This window comes from Melanostigma gelatinosum, assembly GCF_949748355.1.
Source record: "Melanostigma gelatinosum genome assembly, chromosome: 12".
Classification (NCBI taxonomy): Eukaryota; Metazoa; Chordata; class Actinopteri; order Perciformes; family Zoarcidae; genus Melanostigma; species Melanostigma gelatinosum.
The window spans coordinates 16,813,837-16,828,331 of record NC_136645.1 but is presented as its reverse complement, the minus strand read 5'-3'; the positions used below and the strand labels follow the sequence as shown (position 1 = coordinate 16,828,331).

Genomic DNA, 14,495 nt, shown 5'->3' with positions numbered 1-14,495 from the left:
GAGAGACGAGGAAAGACATGGCAGAGCAGGACAACAGTCATGTAAGCTGTAAAAGATAAAACATAGTACAATCTCCAAATGAGAAAGTTTGCCAGAGATATCAGAGCCTCTCTCTCTCTCTCACTAATTCTTTCCTCTCGCTTGCTCGCTCTCTCTCTCTCTCTCTCTCTCTCTCTCTCTCTCTCACTCACTAATTCTTTCTTCTCTCTCGCTCTCTCTCACTCACGAATTATTTTCTCTCTCTCTCACTCATTCTTTCTTCTCTCTCTCACTAATTCTTTCTTCTCTCTTGCTCTCTCTCACTCACGAATTATTTTCTCTCTCTCTCACTCATTCTTTCTTCTCTCTCTCACTCATTCTTTCTTCTCTCTCTCACTCATTCTTTCCTCTCTCGCTCTCACTCATTCTTTCTTCTCTCTCTCTCACTCATTCTTTCTTCTCTCTCTCTCTCACTCATTCTTTCTTCTCTCTCTCTCACTCATTCTTTCTTCTCTCTCTCTCGCTCATTCTTTCTTCTCTCACTCATTCTTTCTTCTCTCTCTCTCACAAATTCTTTCTTGTCTCTCTATCTCTCACGAAATCTTTCTTCTCTCTCTCTCTCACGAATTCTTTCTTCTCTCTCACGAATTCTTTCTTCTCTCTCTCACTAATTCAACAAAGGAATAACAAAGGAACAACAAAGACACAACAAAGGAACAACAACAACACAACAAAGACACAACAAAGGAACAACAAAGGAACAACAAAGGAACAACAAAGGAACATCAAAGACACAAAGACACAACAAAGGCACAACAAAGGCACAACAAAGGCACAACAAAGGCACAACAAAGGCACAACAAAGGCACAAAGGAACATCAAAGACACAAAGGAACAACAAAGACACAACAAAGACACAACAAAGGAACAACAAAGGAACAACAAAGATACAACAAAGATACAACAAAGGAACATCAAAGGAACAACAAAGACACAACAAAGACACTTGTACTACTACAAATATCACCACTGATGAATTTTGTTAAGCCACAGAAACTGTTCAAATATCAAAATGTTCAGCTCTTTCAGGAGAGGTGTGATATGACTTTTCATATTTGTAATCTTTAAACTTTTTGAATTATTCAGCTTTTTGCAATTTTTTTTGAATTGGATATCTATTTTCAACAATGTTTTTGCGATTAATTTCAGTTTTCAGCATTCCAACGCATTTTCAGCAGGAAATGCTTTTTCTAGTTGCTCTTTCCTGTCTCTTTGTAGGGAGATTCTTTTTTTAAAGTTAATAAAACCAACTTGGGAACTCTCTGTCAGGTGTGTGTAGTTCAAAGGCAGAGTGAGCCGTTCTACACAGAGCTCATTATGCAGACTTGCATCGGTGTGATAAGCAGTTGGGGAAATGGCCACTTACTAAAAACAAGGGCTGCTGTTTTCTCCAGGGGGCAGGTGTGCGATAAAGAGAGCCATGTTGCTCTATTAAAATGATGCATTGAACTGCCCGAGCAGAAGTAGCTGACACTCCTTTCTGTTTCCTTAAAGTCCCCTTCAACTCGTGTGTGTGTGTGTGTGTCTGTGTGTGTACATTTCCATCGCCTCCTCCTTTTTATGGCATCAAGTCAGCAGGAGTTCGTGCCATACCGTCCATTTACTCTGATTGAGATGGACTGTGTGGAGTTGCTCGTCACCCAGCCAGTCCAATTTCAACGTTGTCACAAAGTATTTTCTGTCAAAGCTCATTTTAATACCTACCTGAATTATTTCTGGTTGTATTTTTGCCAGCAAGGCGATTGGGAGGAAAACAATGTCGAAAAGTAATAAAGGCTTTGCGCCAGTTGTTCCATGCAGTGGTTGATATATCCACTCCGAACAATCATTCTTCTTTTATAGGGTCGTACAACGCCGTGCCGTTTCCCAGTTTTCATTCATTTAGACTAAATGAACCAGAGGTTTCATTTCACTCTGCTGTGAGTGGATTGGAGTGAGAAACATGGGTGGAAGATACTGCGTGCAATTTGAGTCAAAAACGTATTCCTTCTCTGAGTCATGGCTCTGTCACATATCAACACATAGACATGATACACATGTTTTAGATACAGTGTGACTCACACTTTGAAAGAATATCATTATTTCCTTCTGGCGCAAATACATGTCCATAAATACGCCTTGAAATCGTAGGAAAAAAAAAGGTTTTTATTTTAGTAGCCCAGTGATTGCTGTCTTTGTATTAATGGGTAAATTGCAATGTCTAATCTACTTTCTTCTTATATTCCTGGAATATCAAAACTCTCATCTTCCTCATCCATCCATCCATCCATTCATACACCGTACAGGGGGTGCCAATGTTTCAATTTTGTCTTTCAGACTTTGAAAACCCCTGACATAAACGGACTGTTCTAGTTTCCCCAGGCTTAGCTGCACCTTTTGAAGGAGACTGTAGAGTAGACCTAAATGGCTGTTATTATAATCATGCCTATCGCACAGAAACACGCTCTCATAAAGACTGGTCATACTTACATTTTGTTCATTCAATTACAATTGAAAGAAGAGAACTCGACCAATCCCTCATAACAGACTTACCCACAGCCCTCTGCTCCTCACCGGCAGTGTTGTGTCCAATGAATATGTAGTAGAGAGCCCATATGTAAAGGTGTGTACAACTTATCCCAAAGGCTCAACCAGGGGCTTACAATGGAAGCTGTTAACGAACAAAAGATTGATTGGACTTTGCTGCGTCCTCCTCTGATTGTTCTGTACAGTCCTGACTCTCCCAGAGAGGCAGGAGGGAGCTTTTATTTTCTTTATCTTTCATGGCTGGCAGGGGAAGATAAAAGGCAGTGTCTTTATCTGCTTCTCCTGGTTTACAAAATTGCACCACGGCTTTTAACGGATGGATTTTCTAAAGGTCGCTCACTACAAATATGTAATGAGCTCCATTCCACCTGAACGTCTGAAAGGCACTTGCAGAGTTGTTCGGCTTGAATTAACTCTGCAGTTAATTAGGATGTTGCTAAGAACATTAATATATACTTATCTGTTTTGAGTGGCAATGCAAAGTGAGATGAGTCACCGCAGCTGACGTTTATCAGATTTGGATGAAGTGCCGATTTGATAAGAGATGAAACAAAAAGCTCGACCCGGTCTCAATGTATCCAAGCTGCTCTTTGTCAGTGTGGTGATGCCGCGTGAAATATGCACAATAAGAAATACTTGTCATTTCGTTTGTTGCTTTCAAATCGATTATACCACCACGACACACAGATAGGCACACTCGATAGGCTTTGTGAGGATAAAAACTACCTGCAGGGCCGAGATACCACCACTGCGTCTAATAACATTATTGATCTATTTGTGTGTCTGTGTGTTGGTGCCTTTCACAGATATTGCACAAATAAAATGACAGCAAAAGGAGCCAGTGGAGTTGTGATATAAAAGATGGGGGTGTGATGAGGATTTTATGTCCAAGTGTTTTGTGGATCCCAAATGAAATAATCACCACTCGTGACGTTTCAGAACACAGACGTGAAAACGTTATGAAAGGAGAATCTTGATTAGAACTTTTAATTTCGATCACTACAATCTTTTATGAAAAACGGCGGTTTAAAGAGTCTCGTTTATAACAATTGTCTGATCTGGACTTGATCACGAAATCAATATTTAAAGAAGAAAGCAGATGTCCTTTCAGGCATCTTCTTCTGTTTTCTGTTTGAGCAAACCCATTAGTGTTCACGCCTTAAAGTGTCATTGATTGTGCTCGGCGAGTCATCATCACTGTGTAAAAGTTTATGTTGGTCTTAACAGAACAAACTGGGCTGACTTTGTCTTCCTTGGATATCTGTGATGTCTCAGCAGAGATGGAGATAATCCATTCAGTTAATCCACGACACTATACAGTACAATAAAGTACATTGTAAGCCGTCTCATAAGTATAATCCCATCGTGAAAATATGGTATTTATGGGGGTGTTATTTTACCCGCATTAATGCTTTAATCGCACGATGACTAGACTATTTATGTGTGTGTAAGTAAAGGCACTGCTGAATAGCTGGAAGATGATGAGTCTACAGAAAAGCCTTGGCCTTTTGAATTTGAGAAGCTGACGGGACAAGATGACATTTGCAGCTGATATTTTAGACGGCAAAAGATATTTGCTATAGGGTGACATCATATCACCTGCAATTCAAGATGAAACAAACAACAGAATAACCCCCCCAAATGTAATCCGTATCACCAAATGGTGAAAAAGTTTTTTGAGCGTCGATGGGTTTAAAGGTGTATTGGGCTGACATCAAAGGACTTTCTACGTTCCAGTTAACACCAGTGATCAAGGCGGAGCCATGCTGCATCTGGCAGCTTGCCAGGGGTGACGCCGTAAGGCACCGCTCTAAGAAACGCAGTGATCACACTGAAGCCGTTCAACCTCTAATTTGTCGTAATAGTAGCCATTGGAGGGTAACTTAGCATGCGTATTAACATCTGGTACAGAAAAGGAAGATGTTTCGCTTCACGGTACCTGAATCACTTGAATTATCTCAGAGCCATGGGAAGCGAGTTAGTTCGTTGAGCGTGTGAGGCGCCGTGACGGGGATGCTTTGGTACCCTTGCCTGAGCTCAGTCAACCAACAATCGAGCTAGACTGAGTCATGCAGTGAGGGAAACGGGCTGGAACAAAGGCAGTGGTGGGGGTCAGGCCCTTGAGAAAGATGGATAAATTAAATCACATTCGAGGTTTGAGGAGGAAAGGCGGCGCAGCGGAGATCATTTTGGTTATGAGGATTAAGATATTGTGAATGTGAGCGCAAGGACAGAGAGATATGGTGACCGTGTTTTTGTCTGAGCATTAGGGAGGCTGACTAGCACACTTCAATTTAAGGTCACAATGTCATTTCGGGGAGATGAAAGGGATGAGAGGAAGAGCTAGAGGCGAGATGAGAGCGGATGGGGACGATCTCTAACATCGTCGTCAGCCATGCGGTCTGATCCGGCATTAATATCGGCTGACTTAATTAGACACTGCTACATTCTTTTTGTTATTTTTTCTCCCGCCCCTTGTGTGGTCTGTTAGTCAGGGTGCTGTGTCCGCTGCGGCTCCCAGAGCTCGTGGAGGAAGGGAAGTCCCATCACAGGCAGGCAGCAGGGGGTGAGATGCTGACCCAGGACCCTTTGAGATTTGAAAGACGGGCTGTCTGCCTATTTGACTGCTGCGACTTCCATTCCCCGGCCCTCCCGACTGACAGACGGTTTACAGACGCTGCCCCACTTTCTGCAAACTGTTCACAGTCTGTGTGAGAGCGGACTGGACCCAACAGAAACATATGCTACACTTGCTGTCTTTCTAAGAACACTCTGAAGATCATACTCTGAACAGTCTTCCACCATTAATCAGCATTATTTACGGTCATGTCAATACCAACATGATTGTATGTCAAGTAGGGCTGAGGAGTAAAGTCTCAGTCTTTTAAAAAAAGTGGTACCGCAAAGCCCATCAGTGTGTCCAGGTGAAGTAGGTGGTCCTGGAAGCTGGTTGCCGCTAGCTGGTGAACCCCTGTAGCTGGCAAGTTTGCTGCCAACCAGCTAGCCGAATCACGCTAACGCTAGTCACTCACAATAGCTCTTTGAGCTAGCTTGGTTGCTAATGGGACAAAAAGTAGACGCAGATTATTCAAGAGACATATTTTAATCTCCGACTTCTGTCTTATAATTTGTGGCACGGATGTAAAATAACAATGTTTAATTTTTGGAAATATAGTAACACCTGCGTGCGACCCTCCTCTATCAAGTAAAAGTTTCAGTACATGTAGTATATCTCTAGTAAGTGTATATTTGATGTATTTCTTATATTATATCCATTTGTCAGTATTTGCAGTTGAAGTCAAGATGAGGTACTCTGTAAGCCAGGTACTATCAATACATTTTACTACTTCTGTGTGACACAGATCTGTAAATATTGATTTACTGCTGCACACTTGGCTCTAAATGTGAAACACTCCTACGCTTTGCACTCCATTTTCAAACTAGCAGCCACTGGTTCAATTGTATTTATTATATTCTCTCTGTGAAGGCAATGTTTTTGTTGGGTTCTTTTTCAGAGGAGGCACAGATGTAAAATACAGACTGACCAACACAGAAACAGTGCTCAGTTCAGGTCAAAGGAGCAGCGGCAGACTGCATGAAGGAGGCAATGGTGGTCTACAGGTTCTCCAGGCTTAGCAGAGGGTTGAGCAGGGAAATATGTTTGTCCGTCATGTTTACTTTGTAGCTCTAACCTTGAAAATCAGCATTTTAGTTTGAAAAGATTGAAATTATTGTAGCTCTTGTTCCAGCAAATGTCCACATGCGGAGAGCTGTGTGTTACTTTGCTCTCTATGAGTCAGTCGATGTGCTGCAGCCTCCCCTCAGCCCCTTCAGCAGTTCCTGGTCCAGTCTGGGTCTAAGTGGCATTCACCAGCCTTAGTTTTAGATCTGACATGCCATATGTCCATGTGGACCACAGCGCAGTAAAACTCGGACAGACTCGCTGACACGGTCAAGGAGGCGGCGAGTTTTAATTCTGTGGGTTCAGTGTTCAAGGCGCTCTCGTCCTCTCCATGGATTCACTGATGAGACCACGAGGCTAATGCTGCAGATAGTCGGACACTGACGCAGACGTAGGGAGAGCACTGTCAAAGGTCCTCACAGGGGGCATTCCCAGGCCCCGCTCCATAAATAACAGCTACAGGAGGAAATCACAGTGGTCTGTGAGACAATGTACGCTGCTCTGAATGTCACCTCACATGCTCTCACAAACATCCAAGGTCAGCTCTGCATCATGGGAATATTGGTAAAAAAAGCACTCTACTAGCTGCTTTGTGACCATTTATGGTAGCTACTGTCAAATGATCACAACTACCCCAGATCCTCTCGTGGTTCTCAGCGTGCAGGGAGGGAATGAACAGATGTTTTTACAAATAAAACAACTGTGCCATTGCTTTAATTGTTAACACAGACACAAGAAGATCGCCTGATTTAGCAGTTTCCCAAATACATTTTGCCCTTTGCCTCCATCCATCCTGTAGGTGTGAGTCGTTTCAGTGCCTGCCGGCTGAAGCAGAGTCACCACTGATTCACCCTATTAGTCAAACAATACAAACAAATTGACTTCACCTCATCGCTCACTACAAAACTTAGAACAATAAGGACCAAAAAAAGTACCCTCTGTGGAGATTAATAGTGACCTGGCCGCCTTGAAATTTTTATTTTAACATTTTCACTGTTGAGCCGCATGTTTTATCTCAGCTGACATTTAATTAGCCAGTCCCTCAACTGAAAAGCTTGTCTCTTTTCAAATACTCAAGACTCGATTAACTGAAAGGTGAACACTGTTGATCGACATTCTTAGAACTCTTAAAAAACGTTATATAAAGCAGTATGGAAAGGTTGTAGTACAGAAAACTGTATTATTATTGTTGTTTTTATTATGGATTAATCTGTTGATTACAGTTCAGAGATAACTATTTAGTCTTTGACAAAGGTTTTTATATTTTCATATTTTGAAGTGCCCTTTCCAGGTTATTTAGTTTTACCCATCTATCACTGCAGTCAACAGATTGAGTTGCAGCAGTAGTTGTCATACCCGGCTCATGAAGTTTATTAAGCTACTTAAAAGCCTCTAGGGCCCAACTGCTGTAATGTGCATCAAAAAAGTGATCTATTTTTGAGTCGTATCTCGGTCAGATTTAATGTGTTATGTATAAAATTATATATGTCACAGTGCACATTCATAAATCTGCTTAGAATTTAAAGAAAAAAGACACTTTTCATAACTTCATAACTTGCCTGTGAATTCCCATGTTTTCAGTTTTCTTCTGTATCAAAGTAATCTCAAAGTAATGAAGACATCTTTAAAGTGCTGGTTTTGTTTGACCAAAACCCATAATAAATTAGTTAAGACAATTGGGCAATTATCAAACTACTTGTCAATATATTTTCTCTCGATTGACCAACCAACCAATCAATCAAACAATCAATCAATCAATCAATCAAACAACTCAAAATGATTGAGTGCAGAGGACCGAAAAATGCTTAATAACCTGGAATGTACAGTTTTACGTAGCTGACTTGTGACCTCAACAGCAAGATGTTAAAAACGTGTTTAGAAACAGAATAATTATATTGATTTCCAAAGATCAGATGAAGGTAGAAGGTTTGTGTGTCTTTTGCCGAAACATAACTTGGGTGTCGGATTATGAAAGCATGGAAAGAGATGAAGCAGCAGAGGGTGAAGTGGAGCATCTTTCACCCTTCAGCGTCCCAGATGAGAGATAAATCAGTGCCGACCTAGTACAAATGTGTCTGCTCTGAACTCTTGAGCTTTGAATCCTGAAGGCGAATGTTTTTGCCACAGGAATCCTTTGAAAAGTCGTTGCTTTGTGCAACTTTAATAGACCGGTTAGGCCTCACACCTAGATATCACAGCGATTTGACGACTGTCCTGAGGCCAAACATTTCTATAAAGCTCTGGAGGTTATCGCCATTTCTCTGTGGCCAAAAGCAGCTTCAGCAGGAACTAGCAGCGCAGTGGTCACAGAGGACAACTGTGCTGCATTAGAGAGCACAAATGGGCGGTATTATATTTTCCAAAGCAACCAAAAAACAATGGGGAATGGTGCGAAATGGAGGTCAGCTCTCAGAGGTGCGATTGCAAAGAGGATAGCTGTCATGGTGGGAAGTATAGGTTGATAGCGAGGAGACTAGTGGTGGTGGGAGGAGGATGATAAGAGGTGAACAGTGCTTATTCAGCACTCGGCAGCAGTGATTTGTGTGTGATGCAATGGAGCTGCAGCAACCTTTTCACACTCTTGAGGCTTAATCAGGGTTGTTAGGATCACCAGCCAGTGTAGAGTGAGTGAGATGTGCATCGTGCAAAAGGCTGGATTCGCATGTTCATGAGTAAAGGGTCTCGGTTACGTTGAAAGGGAAGATCTGATAAAGGGAGTTTGAAAAAAAGGAGAGCAAGGAGAAGTTCCTTCATCTTGAGGGGCTGAGCCGACACAAGCAGCTTGTGCCATCTGGTGTGTGAGCAATCAAAGGGGTCTGCGGACTGACCACACACACGGCACACATACTATATGTATATGCATTATGCATGCAAACACCGTTTTGAAATTGTGCACCATCTTTCATCTCAAAAGCGACCCGAGGAAGTCAGAAAATGCCAGAACGAGGCCCTCGGCCGGATGGAGTCCTTCGAGTAGCAGAGCTGTGAGGCACAATGGCCGAGAGCGCTGGCAGTCTTCTGAGCTCTGGCGTGAAAGCCTGTATTGCTGTTTAATAATGCATCAGGTTCCAGTGTTGTTGGTCCCAGGGAGGGGTTGAGTGGTGGTGAGACTATGAGGGTCCAACTGGCTGAAGTAGCCCACGTGTCAAATGATGGAATTTCTCCACAACTGAGATGTTATCCCACGGATTAAGCGAGCCATGAGCTGGTATCAATTAATCAAAGCATGTGTGGGTGTACGAACGGCAATTTATTGAAATGGAATGAAAGATTAATTTGGAATTATTTATGTCTCGCTGGAGCTGGTGTTTTGATGTTTGAAATAGCCAAATTAGGGGAAGGTTGTTTTCACTATCAACTCTGCATTGCGGTGGGGAGTGTGTATTGGTACAGGCTTGTTGTGGGGCGCGCTGCGCTTTGGCACCTCTCGGTGTGTGAGCGGAGATCACTTAATACCGTGCCGTTCGAGGAGGTGACTGCAGATTTCATATCTGTTGATGGCTTTTACCAGACGAGGAACACAGCCGACAGAAAAGGCGGATTGTTTTTAATGTTTTATTTGTTACATATGCTCGACGGTGCTGAGGCGGAAGAAATGACTGAAAGATTACTGTCACACTGCTCAAATCCATTTTCTTCTGTAGCAATTGCTGAGTGCCTGCCTCATGTAGGTGTATATGTGCTTTTGTCTGTATTTCTGAGGGTACGGAGAGTGTGTGTGTGTGTGTGCAGGGTATTGTGAGCACCTTTGAACGGGCGCAGCTGTGATTTTCAACTTCTTATTAACCCCACAGTGGGGAAGTGTGAACTGCTGAGTGTGAAGGAGCTGAGTGGGCAGGACCTCGCCCCCGGAGCAGGGCAGAGGGAGGAGGTGGCATGCGGCACAGCAGCGAGATAGAAAACTGGACACGTCACCCTGCACTGCCACAATATGACCTTTACATATAATATAGACCAAAGAAGACACCTGTTTCAGTCGTCTATTAATCAGTTCATAAGTCGACAGAAAATAGATAACTTTAATAATTATCTAATTATTCGGATTCGTCGACTCAAGACCCTGTTCAGTTGTTAAGATAGACGGATATTTGAAACAATTCTGAATGTGTCATTTTTGAGCCGCTTCCTTAAATAATAACCAACAAATGGTACTTTGGTGTAATTTAAGTGATATTTAATTATTTCTGGAAAATAAAGTTTCACTGCACATCACTGGAAATAATTGTTTTAATGGTCACAGTCAGCCTCTTGTGCTATAAAAGAGTCATAAAGATCGAAACACAAAAGAAACATCTCCCCCTCTTAATGAATGACAGTTCTCCACACATTCCTCCCGGCAGCTGAGACGGCAGACGCGGTGTACTTCCAATTTAATAGTTCATAAACCACTTTTGCGTACTCTGACAATCAACATGAAATAGTCCTTAGAGTTGAGAATGTTTTCACAGCTTATTGTTGGTGACGTACTGTAAACTGCTGTCACTGTCTGCCGCCCGTCTGGCCCCTGTCCTTATCAGATGCGAGGGTGCAAGGACGGAGCATGTCGTATTTTGCACAGCCCTTTGAGGCCAATTTGTGATATTGAGCTACACCAATTTCAACATTGTATTGAGAATTGAATTGAGGCTCAAGTAATTTGAAAAAAAATCTAAATTATGATTTGATTGAAACAACGTATACATATCCATGTGTTGAGTCAGCTGTAACACCTGAACACAAGTTATGTGGTGCTGTGAGATTGAGTGACAGCTTAAAGTACTTAATATATCCAGGTTATTTTATTTAACATGTAACATCCAGTTTAGGATCAGTTCAAATGGACACATTGGTAACATGACAGGTGGTGTGAGTGAATGGGTACAAGAGTTAATCTAACAGGGCAGATGTCTGAGTAAAAAGGGCGGGAATACTGTATGAACAGTGGGTGTTCGTGTTGCCAAACATTTTACAATGACTTCATTCATCGTGTCACTGAGCTGTGAAGATTATCTGTTTTTTATTTTTCTGGCACGAGTTTCATTCCACACTCAAAGCGGCTCTGCTAACAGGAGGAGGGGCTTGCAAATTAGCAAATTTCTCTGCGTGCATAATCTTGACTGAAATGAAGGCAAGGATTTCATTATGTTGCTGAACTCCACCACAGCAAAGGGAAATGTTCGCACATAGGGGAGATACTGACAGCAGGAAGAGCTTTATACACTGTGAATGTGTGCAGGTTTTTTTCTTTTCCCACTGAATCCTGGCACTTCTTTGTGAGATTGTTACGGCCATACTGTTTGAGGATGATTCATCTTAACTGTAGATCGATATCATACCTCTTGTATGTGTTACTTTACGCTGAGGGCAGGGAGGGACTCGTTATGTGGCACACAGCCCGGCGCTGCTGCTAAGAAGCCGTGTATCAAATGTATTTTCACATCCCACAGTATATACCGCGTGATCTATTGTGTCCCTGCTTGATGTGCGTTTACCACGCTGAAAGCGGGATTTTAAAGTGTAGATTTGTATTTTTAATTGAAGGAAAACACACACGTGGGATATAAAGAAATGCAGCGGATGTTAAAGCGCAATGCAGATGAGAATTGATAGAAGATCAAAACCAGTACATCAGGATTCAGTGTGAGTAGGACAGATATGGAGGGAGGGAGGGGGAGAGGGAGGGTGAAGGCGAGGGGCTACCCCCCTTTCTAGACGAGGGATTCCTTTACTGCAGTGATCAGCAGTCCCCCCCCACCCTCCTCCCCTCCCAGCAAGTCTGCTGCTCCTCTCCTCCCTCCCTCCACTTTTCCCCACACTCGTGGCTTTCTCTCTTTTATCTCTCACTCACTCTTTCTCCTTCCTCTGTTCTCTCTCTCTCTCTGTCTCTCTCACTCTCCCTCCCTCCCTCCCTCCCTCCCTCCCTCCCGCCCTCCCTCCCTCCCAACCAACCATGCCCGCCGCCCGCTTCAAACGCAAAGTACAGTCACGTTTCAGTGGGGAGGGATTGTCTGCTGCAGGGTACAGTATATGCAAGCGCACTCGTGACTCACACCGCTTTACTCCAGCCTTCATTTATCTCTATCGCTCCCCTGCTGCTGCTCCATTTATCCTCGCATTCTCTCTCCTCCTTCCCACCGCTTTCTCTCCTCCGGCTCATCTGTCCATCTTCCACTCCCTCTCGTACCCTTTTGACATTGATTCCAAGGTTGCTGTGCTATTGACTGCTGCTACGCTGTAAAATATTTCAGGCAGCATTTCAGTGGCTGTGTGCCGAGGGAGAGGAGGGGGGGGGGGGGGGGGGCTTTGCTCGGTCGCTCTGCAACTACCGCTGACAAACCGACTGGTGAACAGACGGGTGGACACACACACACTCACACACACCACCTGCAAACACACAGAGGTACATTCACACATACATGTACGCCTTATGTGCGTTACCCTGCCCTGATTCGGGGAGCTTGGGTCGGCGTCGCGGACGTTGCGAGTCGTGTTCTCGGTGAAATCTTTCCTCCCCGGGTTTCAAGCAGCTGAAAATTGAATAAATGAGCAAAGCAGTGCTGGATTGCTGTCTGCAGACTGTGCAGTTATTCCACACCGGTCAAAACGCCTTCCTCAGCATGTCATCTGATCAGCAGCCTGATCACTGTTTGGGCTCCAGTTGGTGCCGAGGGACGGCAATCAGCATTCTCATATAGGACACACACACACACACACACACACACACACACACACACACACACACACACACACACTCGTCTGTCATCTTTTGCCTGGTGGTGTCAGAAACAAGAGCATACCCCCCTTGGACCCTGTGGTGGTGCTCGGTTCACGGTGGAACTGCATCACTGCAGATACTTTTCATAAACGCTTTTAGACTTCTTCAACTTGTTTTTCACCATTCCCCGCATTTGAAGAAGTTTCTTATTTTATCTTGGAGTGGGGGGGGCGGGGGGTGTCTAACAAGAAGGCAAAACCAAAATAGTGAAGACTCGGCAAGGCCTCCATCTGTGGACCCCCACTGAGCCTCTGCATGGAGGATAGTCAGTGTAGCATTGCAGTGGAGCGCTGGCAGCAGACTGGTTAGCACCTCATCACTAATTCATGCCAGTAATGGTCAACTATTTACATTTTACAACAGCTTCCATGGGGCCAAGTGAGTGCCGGTGGTCGGTATCTGTCATCGTTTGAGTTAGTCTAAACTTTTATCTCTTCCGCATCGCCACTCCGGTCTGTGGAGTTGTGATTGGCAGCCGCGTTCCCTGATTGACGGCCTTGCCTTTTAATCAAGAGCGCTTGATTGGCGACTGTGCTTGTCAGGTCGATGGAGTAAGACACTGGCTGCCTGTACAAGCTATCTGATTGTGTGCATATCGTAAATCTGGTATTACCACAGTGGTACGGGCCTGATTGGAAGCATCAACGGTGTAAACGATGCCCTGTGCCTCGGGAAATCGAAGGACTCATGAATGTGTGAATCAGTGGTGATGCTTTAAAACGTTTTTCCGACATGCGGTAGAAGCAGATTTTGTTCATGCGTGCGCTCATAACTGAAAAGGAATTCAACACAGTTCTGTTTTCGCCCCCCTGGCACGGTCTCATCCTCGCTCCATATCATTACGTGTAAGTGTGAGGAGTTCTGACGGCCCGACTCATGCCTTAAAAGGCTCCATCGCCACTCGGCAGAAAACACGACGAGCTCTGTAATTCGAAACACGTGCAGACACTCCTGCTGCTGGGTTACAATAGCAATAGGGGAAAAAAAGAGGGTTTTCCCAAGCTCTGCTCCTCTGCTCATTCTTCCTCCCCTCACTCGCTCACTCACTCCAGGCTGTTACACAAGTGGAGAATTCATACTGAACTATTCTGTTGTTCTACTGGCTGCATTTGGCTGCCTTCTTTCTGTGTCTCCCTCTGTGGTGGTTTCCTCCAAGTCGTGGTGTCTATGTCTCAGTGCTGGTGTATTTAGGAATGTGTGTGTGTGTGTGTGTGTGTGTTTGTGTGTGTGTGTCAGTGAGTTTTTTTTTATGCGTCATCCTATTGTAAAATCTTTCCGTGACCAGGAAGCTGCAGTTGGAACTGTGCTTCATGGGTGTGGCTGCAGCCTGGGTATTGGAACATTTCTAGAAACTAGAACAGAGGAAGCCATTTTGTAACATAACCCTGTAGTCAGTCTTTGAAATGAACAATTAGAGAAGTAAATGCCATGGAGAAGGGTAGTGTCATGTTGCTGAGTGTCACGCATTGGCTCACAGCCCACTTAAAATAACGG

General features: G+C 43.8%; 1 protein-coding gene across 3 annotated transcripts in view; it reads left to right on the top strand.

Moving 5' to 3' along the window:
• mcu (mitochondrial calcium uniporter) overlaps nucleotides 1-14,495 on the top strand; it is a gene marked incomplete at its 5' end in the record, with an annotated part of 57,807 nt that overhangs the window by 34,670 nt on the left and 8,642 nt on the right. The gene's annotated exons all lie outside the window — the stretch shown is intronic.